Raw genomic sequence first — 9,770 nt, 5'->3', positions numbered from 1 at the left:
AGACAAACTTCTGCAAATTACAATTTCTTCTTTTTTTCAAATTGCTTTGTTCAAATCATATTCTAAATAAACTACATTGAAACAATAACTAGATTTAAACACCTAAGTGAACTTTCTGCAGAGATAATAGAAATCCTGAGTAATTTGAATATGAATGAATGAACTTTCTTCCCACTAGGCAGTTTGTGGTGCCTCCTGCACTCATCAGCAGTCTAGAGATTATTTTGGGTTCATGCTCCCTGTTTACCAACAATAAAAAAAACTTTGCAAGCAAAAAAACCCCTTATTGTATATGCTTCGTTACAGTTCTTGCAATAACACTTAATTTGATTTTGGCTTCCCAGGGGGCCAAGAAGGTGAAAAGAAGCTTTGAGTAATTTTTTGATCTGTGGGTCCTACAGGTAGCTAAAGCTGTCCATCACTGGGCATAGTTTAACAATGCGTGCTGGGTGAATAGCTAAGGGAAATCAGTATTTTTTCTGCAGTTAAAATGATTTACATCAAGCTAGAGGTGTAGGAAAAGGGTACAGCTTAAATGAACTACAGAAAATAGATACAGGTTTTAGTCAGGCTACTGGAAAATTTGTCTATCAGTTCTCTCAAATATTTTTAACACAATTTGAACATGTGTAACTTTTGCCCACTTCTGGTCGTTGAAACACACAGATTCTGGCCATCCATTACTTTTGACAAGAGTTGTTCACTGGCCTGGAGGTGATATCAAGGATGCTACACAAGAAATAGGATCCAGCAGAAATTTCCAAAGCAGTGACTGTTGGTGGTGGACAGTTCTTTTGAGGGTAGTTTTCAAATCTGGTCTGTCACACTTCTCGTCAGAAGAAATGGAGTTGAAAGGGATCTCCAGGATCAGTCATTCAACCCCAGAACTCACAGATGACAGTAAGCATCCTCCTCTTCATCAAACCCTTGAATCAGCTGTTCTGTTTACTCCTGTCTGCCCTGCAATGAGGCAGTTCTGGGCAGTCACTGATCTCATGCAGGGCACATTTTCTTCCTAGTGTAAATCTAGTTATGAGCTACTAACACATGAGTTTTGAGCTTAAACCCATGAGCCTCAACCCATGGGTTTTGAGTCATCTTTGCCTTTGGGTAAGGTAGCTGAACCTTTCTCTTCTTATCCACCTGATGTACCCGAAAACATGATCCAGTTGCTGCTCTCTCCCTTTCTGGGCCACCATTATTCCCAGGGCTTTTTTGAAGCACAGGAGGAACACAGCAGTGGCTGCTGTTTCCTAACTGTTGCACGTCATTGTTCTTCCCTCTGGCACTGCTACACGCATCATTCGTGGTTTCATCTCGTTTTCGATCTTGCTTACGGTCTGGCCTTCATCCTCCTGTCTCAAAATGTTCTCTTTAATTTCCTGTCGGAGGAAGAGACTAGTCCATTCTTGTATGTGGAAGAATCATATATAAGTTATTGAATCTATTTCCTTACAGATTGCCAGCTGGATGGATTTTAAGGACAGAAGTGCCCAGTCTTTCAGCCAAAAGCCTTGGCTCCATAAACAGAGGTGAGAACCTGTGTTAGTGATGCTGTCAGATGAAATAAAACTCTCCAGAACCTGCTCCTAATGCACTGTGTGATGCTGCCAGTTCATTTTGTACATTCACAGAACTACTTGTTCTGTGCCAGACTGGAAGAAGATAATGCATAATGACTAGCTGATAGTTACTTTGTCTTTAGAACTTCTTGAAGTGACTTGCCAAGACTGATTTGTTATAATCACCTTTCTAGCATTTCCCAACCTTCAGTCAATACCTTGCTCTTACCCTGATACTGCACAGCATGATGTGGAAAATCAATCATGCATTTCTCAAGAAACCCACCTTGAGAGACTGAGCCCCAAGAGCTGACTCTATTCAAGGTCTCTGCGATTCACAGACTTCACGACCAAAAAAAATAGTGACAATTTATTTTCGCTTGGCAACAAAGTCAGCAAATGTCCTGTTGTCTCAGCTTGTGGCCCACTGTCAAAGGAAAAACCAAGCATGGTTGTGGACCTGTGGTTAGTGTGGAGCTGCTCACTAGCCTTCATTGAAGAGACTCTTCAGAGAGGAGGGTTCTCACCCTGCTACCCAGACAGTCTTCTTGTACAGGATTTTCTAAGAACACTGTGGACTGGAATCACATTTAAATATGACCATAATTTGTGATCCAGGGTGGACAAATGATTTATCAACTCATAGGTTTTTGCAGCTCCCTGAGTGTAAGTACCTGGCTGTACACTGGGGTCTTCCTCTGACTCCTTCACCAGCAAAGGAGTTTTCCCATCACTCCTTTTTTGTCTGCTTGGGTTACTTTCTTGAGCACATCAGGAGTATTTCCTTGCCAGGGGGAGAGTTAGTATCTCCATCATCTCCTGAGGGAGGAAAGCAACCCTGGGAAGGTTAAGGAACCCATCTGCTTTGGCATATGAGAATCGCTGCCTGCCTGCTTGTTGGGATGCACAAGAGCACACAAACTGGGTGCCAGGTGTTTGGCTTCCACCCAACCTTTCTTCCAGACCAGGAAGGAGTCAGGTGTTGTTTTAGTGCCCAGAGAGGCCTAAACCAGAAAGAGGCTGCATGTGAGAAGATGAAAACAGCATTAAGGACCACTAACTAATAAGCTCTTTGACCAAGGCAGGCATCATTTATTTGAGTGAACAATACAAGAAACATGGTACAGAGAGGGTAATTTCATCCCATATGTCCTTTTGAAGCTTCTGGAAGTCCATGCTTTGAGAGCACCTTGAACAAGGGACCAAATTCAGCTACAGAATTTATTTTCATCTAATGGATTTTTTTTCCTTTGAAATTTAACATTGTTAAATGAGCAGAAAGTTTTATAATTAAATTGACCAAGTGTCCCTGGTTTTGGTTTTAAGTCCATTACAGAGTAACTTTAGGGGAAGGCCTCTAGTCTTTGAACTGTGAGAAGGTAAGTAATTGTTTCCCTACCATCTCCTCTGCATCCATGGTTTCTATTCATCCTTCCAGCGTGGTGGCTCCTGGTCTGTTTATTCTCCTTTCACTGCAAAACTATTCCCACGCTTATCTTTTGTCCTTCCTTTCAGAGACCTTGTAGTCACTTGAAATAGAAGTACCAGAACTCCACCCAGCATAGGTGTGCGCACACAAGAGGTGGTGACACCTGTGTTACCACTTGCTTTTTGTTCTCTGTTCTTCTGCTCGCAGTTCCATAATCTGATTTTGAGCTGTAGGTAAGCACAAAGCTCCTTTTTTCATAAAACTGCCCCCAGAAACTACATGTGAGTAAGCAATTTCTCACTGTTGTGAATCTTCAGAATTGTCACTGCTACATCCACAGCCAATTAAATTCAACTGCTGTTTTCACCTCCTGTCACTCCATGCTGGGATGCGCTCCAGCAGTGTGTCCCGGTTCCAGCCAGGACAGGGTTAATTTTTGCAGTAGCTGGGAGGGGGCATGGCCAGGACCCAGAGGTTATTTTATACCACCTCAGATCGTTGCTGGGGCCAGGGGGTGGGTGGGAAGACTCTCCTCGGGGGAGAAGGTCAAGAAAATGTGGCGGGGGCATGTGTGTCTGTCCGGTATTGTTTATTGTTGCAGGGTTTCTGTGTGAATCTTTTCTTTTCTTATACCTTTTGTTATTAATGTAGTTGCTGTTACTGTTCCTTTTCTTATCTCATTGCTGTTTCTAGTGAATTGTTCTTATCCCAACCTGTCATCTTTGCCTTTTGTGCCTCTGGGTGGAGGGGTGGGGAGGGGAAAGGAAGCAGTGGTTTTAGCCAGAGTACTCAGTTGGAGAATACCATTCCTAAACCACAGTAGCCAACCAGCACTGCTGCTCTCCAATCCTTGGGAAGTCAGGGTGGGCAGCTGAACTGGCAGACTGAAAGGCTGGTCTCCTTCCCTGCCTCATGGCAGAAAAAGACTGACACCTGTGTCGATGCAAAGAGAGAGGCAGCATCTTTGGTGGTGGCATGAAGTTTAGGTGGCCTGCTCGAAGCATCACATCACACCTTTAGTCCAAGGAACAGGGTGCCTCAAACAGTGCTTCAAGAATGAGCAGGAAGAGCTCCAGAAATGCTGACTGGGTGGCACTGGTTCATTTGGGTGGAAAATGCTGAGTAAGACAGGTTCTGAGTGCTACTTTAGATGAAAACAGCACATTCTCAGTTGAGCACTTGTGTTTTGCATTTTGTGCCATTTTCTATTTTCTCCTTGTGAGTTTTCAGTGTTCCTGTTTTACTGATGCAAATATCCACCCAAAGCACTCATTGAGCTGGCTATAATGAGCATTTGGCTGCTGAAAATTCAGGATTACATTTGAAATTCTAACAAAAATGTCTGTCAGTTTATTCCACAAACTGTAAAGCACTGTTTAATAGATCATGTAGTCACAAGATGGAAGGAGCTAGAAGGGACCAGTTGTAATGCTTTGCTTGGGACGTTTTCCAGTTGGAACCTCTTGACAGGCTAATTCATCTATGTGGCCACTCACTCAAATGACAGAGGAAAGCCTTTCACATATCTAAGACAAAATAAGTGATTTTTGACCCTACAATCTTCAGACTAAATAGCAATTTGTGACTTATTATTAAAATGTTCTGGATGATAAATCTTTCCCTAGGAAATCCATGATATCACCTCTGGAAGCCATTTGAGAACTTCTCTGAGTGTGGTTATAAAGTTCCAAGAAAGAAAAGAACAGGACCACCTTGGACATCATTAGTCCTCCAGCCATCCTATTTTCTGAGCATCAACTGCAATACATTGACTTAATGAAGATATGAATAGGAAGATTTGTGTGCAAAGAGTAGGAGTGTGTCTCTGGTACCAGGAGGGAATATAAGAATTTGCTGATGAAGGCAGTAAGTGGCTAAACAGGACATCCGCTGGCTTTCATAGAGCCCTGTGGATCAGGTGAATGGTGCTTTGCATAGGAAGGGAGCAACAATTCCGGCCTTTGTGACAGCTTAGGTGTCATTCCCTGAATAGTCACAAAAGAGTTTCACCCAGGTTTGGATGGCAGGTCAGTCTTCAGCCAGGTCCAAGGAAAACCCATCAGAGTTAGCTGATAAGAGCTCCCTGAGCTGTTCAAGGTAAAAGTGCTCCAGGATTCCACAGTCTCCAGAACCGCAAGTATCCTTTCCATCCGGTTCATCTCTTCATACGATCCTTTTCTGCTTGTGTCTTCTTCAGTTGTTTTACCTTATTCTGCCAAGAAAACACTTGTCTAGTCTTATAGAGTTGCCCTAGAAGTTTTAGCAACTGGTAGCTCTGCCGGACTGCTGAAGCCTGCCAGGCTCCAAGTGATACTTTTGCCAGTGAAAGTCTTGCTGCTTAACTCCTGCATGTCAGTTGAGTCTTTCAGAGCAGGTTTCTAGCAGAGGCAAGCCCTGTGATGCAGCATTTGCGTCTATATTTGCATGCACAGATAGGAAAGTTCACCCACTCCATATATAGAAAACCTAAATGTGTCATGTGTGTCAACTGCTTTTTCTGTATGTGCTCACATACCCACTGCGACAAATTTAGGCTGTGCTACAGAGTCATCCCTTCTCCAGACATCCTGGACACATGGTAATGTCTTAGTTCCCACAATGACTGCATTGCACAAGACAGAAGAGCCAACACAATCATTCCCCAAAATGTGTCTACATCGAACCCTGCATCACCCGCTATGAGTCACCATTACCCAGATCTCATCACACAAAGGAATATTTTTTTGACTGTGCGGTCAGTCCAAGCATCTGACTGAAAATTTAACCCTGATGAAAGTCAAGAAGAAATTTTAAGAATATTTTAAACTTTTGAGTAAACCTGGGTTATTTTTCTCAAGCCATAGTGCTGCAGCTGGGAGGAGGCAACCCTGGGTGTACATGAAGACTGGGGAATGAGATGCTGGAAAGGGCCCTGGGGGTCCTGCTCAGTGGCCAGTTGGCCCTGAGTCAGCAGTGCCCTGGCACCCAGGAGGGTCAACCCTGTCCTGGGGGCATCAGGCCCAGCATCACTGGCTGGGCCAGGGAGGGGATTGTCCTGCTCTGCTCTGTCCTGGGGCGGCCTCACCTGCAACATTGGGGCAACTTTGGTTGCTGCAATATAAGGAAGACATTAAGCCATTAGAGAGTGTCCAAAGGAGGGCAATCAAGATGGGGAAGGGCCTGGATTTGAAGCCGTGTGAGGACACTGAGGGCACTTGTGTGTTCAGCTGGAGCAGAGGAGACTGAGGGGAGACCTCAGTGCAGTTCCAACTGCTTGGGCAGGGGCAGAGGAGGGGCAGGGATTGAACTCTGCTCTGGGGGGAGCAGGGACAGCACCCAGGGAATGGCTGGAGCTGTGTCAGGGCAGGCTCAGGTTGGATCTCAGGAAAAGGTTCTTCCCCCAGAGGGTGGTTGGGCACTGACCAGGCTCCCCAGGGCAGTGGGCACAGCCCCAAGGCTGCCAGAGTTCAAGAAGCATTTGGATACTTTCAGGCACATGGTGGGACTCTTGGGGATGGTCCTGTGCAGGGCTAAGGGCTGGACTCGATGATCCTTTCCAAGGGTGCTTTCCAAGTCAGCATATTCTGTGATTCTTTGAAATGTTCGGCTTTATATTCTGGGGTTATTTAGCTCTTTCACTTTAATTACTTGCATTGAACACTAGGTCAATTTTTACATGAAGCTGTTTTTTCTAAGCAGATGTTGAATATTTTCCTTTATAAAATTTTTGCACCAAAAACTTTCCCTGTTTGTCTTCTGACCTGAGGATTCATCTGCATATTAAATGTAATTAGTGAGATATTATGTAAAATATAAAATTTAATTACCCTAATTATAATTTAAATGATAAGCATATTCAATAAATATTATTTTTAAAGCCTAATTTCATAAGCACTCAATTGGTCAATTTTTAAGTAGCTTTTCCATCTCAGTCATTCACCCACGTGACCACACTGCCTTTTCTGCAATGCTGGGGTAGTCCAGTTGTGCAATGCTGAGAGATTTCCTTTTAATTTGGATTTTGGTTATTGAATATGATTATTTTTTATATGGATTTGTGGAGCAACCAAGCAGAGGCAGTGTTGCACTGGCGTTACTGCCAACTACAATGTTCCTGGAATGACACCTCCACTGCCCAGTGAAGGTGTTTCTGACCTGCAGAGTCCAGCAGGCGCAAGCCCGTGACTGAGGCTGAGAGGGAAGGGCAGTCTCTACCAAGAGCCCTGCGAAAGAAGAATGTATGTTCCCTTTATGGAGAGGTGGAAAATGAATGAAAGAAACCGATGGGAAGGCCCCGAATGTAAGTTCATTGGAAAAACCCCACTGATCATCTCACCCAGCCCAGCGTGCTGTCTCCAGTAGCAGATGCCACCAGCAGGACATGTGTGAGCCTGGTCACCTCCACCACCCCTCACTCACCCCTCAAGCAGCCATAGATGAAGGACTGTGGAAGGGTTGTCCATTCCTCACCTTCCAGCAACCAGTCGGGGACTTGTTTCCCATGATTTTGTGCGGTTCCTCTCTGGACCTGCAGCAATCAGCAGCTCCCATGGCAGCCCAGGATAGCCCATGACCTGACCTGCTGCATCCATAATTCCATGGTTGTCTTACACCCATCTCTGGTGAGTTCCCGAGGGCTTTCTGTTGTGGGACTGGGTGGGACTGGGTGAGCAGCTCAGCTTTCAGCACGTCCCCTGCCTTCAGGATTTTGTGAACCTTGATCACACTGCCTTCCTTAGTGTTCCCTTCTTCAAACTGGAAGGCTAACCTTTTTAGCCTTTCCTTGGAAGGCAGCTGTGTTCTTCTCTAGACCATTTTTGCCCCATCATTTTTGTTGGTTTTGTAAACCCTTTCAGAGATCCTCACAATTTACCATCAGTGTCACATGAGACTACTCAAAAGAACTTAAACCCAGTTACTTGCATTTTGTTTTGTTATATTTGGAGTCATAGCTCTTAAAATTAAGGTAAGAAAGTTTTAAATCTCTAATATAAAATGACAAATCGGACTTTTGAAACTGCTGAGGTAAGTGATCACCTTCACTTACTTTGTGTTGGGATGCAATTCTCCTACCTTAAGAAGAGTAGGTTTTATCTGAGAATAATTCCTGAGATAGGAAAGACTGAGTGTGGTCTCTTGTGTTGGGAAATTCAAACTAAAGAGTGCACCTGTGGAGCATCCAGAAGGACTTTGGGGAATTCTGTACTACAGGGTCAGAGCAGTGAGAAGGTCTTGATAGCCGGTACAGGCAGGCACATAGCTTGTCACCCATGATGAGTAGTGTGGGGAGCAGATGTGGGGAGCAGCTATTTCTCCAAACAATTTCAGAATCAAAAGATCAACAACAAAAAGTTATCAGTGCTACAGCTATATTTTGGAAAATGGGCAGCTGCTCATTACAGAGCACCTTGTTTATCTTCCTGTTCTCCTTGTCTTTAACACACTGCTTTTTAAAAACACTTGCATCATCACTCCCAAGCACATGTAGTTCACAGAGTTCCCAAACAGTTGAGTTGATTTGCTGGGTGTGAACTTGGGACAAGGCTTAGACCTGTCCCAAAGAAAACAAAGAAACCCAGACTACACAAAACTGAACTGGAGCTTTCTGCGAGAAAGGGACTGTCGGTTCAGTCAGACCCGGGATCAATGTCAACAAAATGCACCTAGGAACCCCGTGTGCCCTGGGCTGATCCCACAGTGTGGGCAACAGGGGTTGCCCAGCTCTGGGGTCCTCAGCACAGGAAGGACATTGACCTGTTGGAGCGAGTCCAGAGGAGGCACCAAGTTGATTTGAGGGCTGGAGCACCTCTCCCACAAAGAAAGGTTGAGAGAATTTGGACTGTCCAGCCTGGGAAAGAGAAAGCTTGCGGTGACCTAATTGCAGCCTTTCAGTACCTGAAGAAGCTACAAGAAACATGGGCAGAGACTACTTAAAAGAGCATGTAGTGACAGGGCAAGTGGGAATGGATTCAAAGTAAAAGAGAGTAGCTTTAGATTAGCTATTAGGAGGAAATTCTTTGCTGTGAGAATGGTGAGGCCCTGGTACAGGTTGCCCAGAGAAGTTGTTGATGCCCCATCAAGGGGCCTGGCTGAACAGAACTCTGAGCAACCTGGCCTAGGGAAAGGTGTCCCTGCTCATGACAGGGCAGTGGAACTATAGGATCTTTAAGGTTCCTTCCAAAACAAACTATTGTCTGATTCTATGACTCTGAGATTCTTTGATTCTATCTCCCTAGCAGAGGTGCTCCAGCCCTTGGAGCATCTTAGTGGTCTCCTCTGGACTTGTTCCATCAGGTCCATGTCTTTCTTGTGTTGGGGGCCCCAGAGTTGGATGCAGCATTATAGGTACTGGGGTCTCTCATCTAAGCTGCCTGGGCCTGCAAAAGTAAGCTGTGGTGCTGAAGGAAAGTAGGACAATGAAGGGATGCAGCTCGCAAAGGCTGCTCTACATGAAGTGATCAGGAGAAAGAGAGGCTGGACTGTCCCAGTGTGGAACCAGCCATCACACAAGTGATCCCAGTGTTGAGCTGGGAACAGTCAGGGATGGACAGAGAGACCTGAGAAGATGCCACATGGTAGGGGAGACCCTGTGACGTACTGCCAACAGTCTCCTCATCCTCTCAGACAACTTTTGCAGGTGTTGCCCACCTGTCTAAGCTGGCTGGTGGAATGGGAATTGCTCTGGATCTTGTGCAGACAAATACTGCAGCTAGGACAATGTGGATGTGGCGTGGATGTGGCTCCCCCAAAAAGGAGATACTATCCCAGGAGATGGATTGGCAGTGTCAGGTGCAGGAAAA

This window comes from Pipra filicauda, unplaced genomic scaffold (genome assembly GCF_003945595.2).
Source record: "Pipra filicauda isolate LSUMZ 115617 unplaced genomic scaffold, ASM394559v2 scaffold431_size579624_pilon, whole genome shotgun sequence".
Classification (NCBI taxonomy): Eukaryota; Metazoa; Chordata; class Aves; order Passeriformes; family Pipridae; genus Pipra; species Pipra filicauda.
This window is presented reverse-complemented; position numbering follows the sequence as displayed.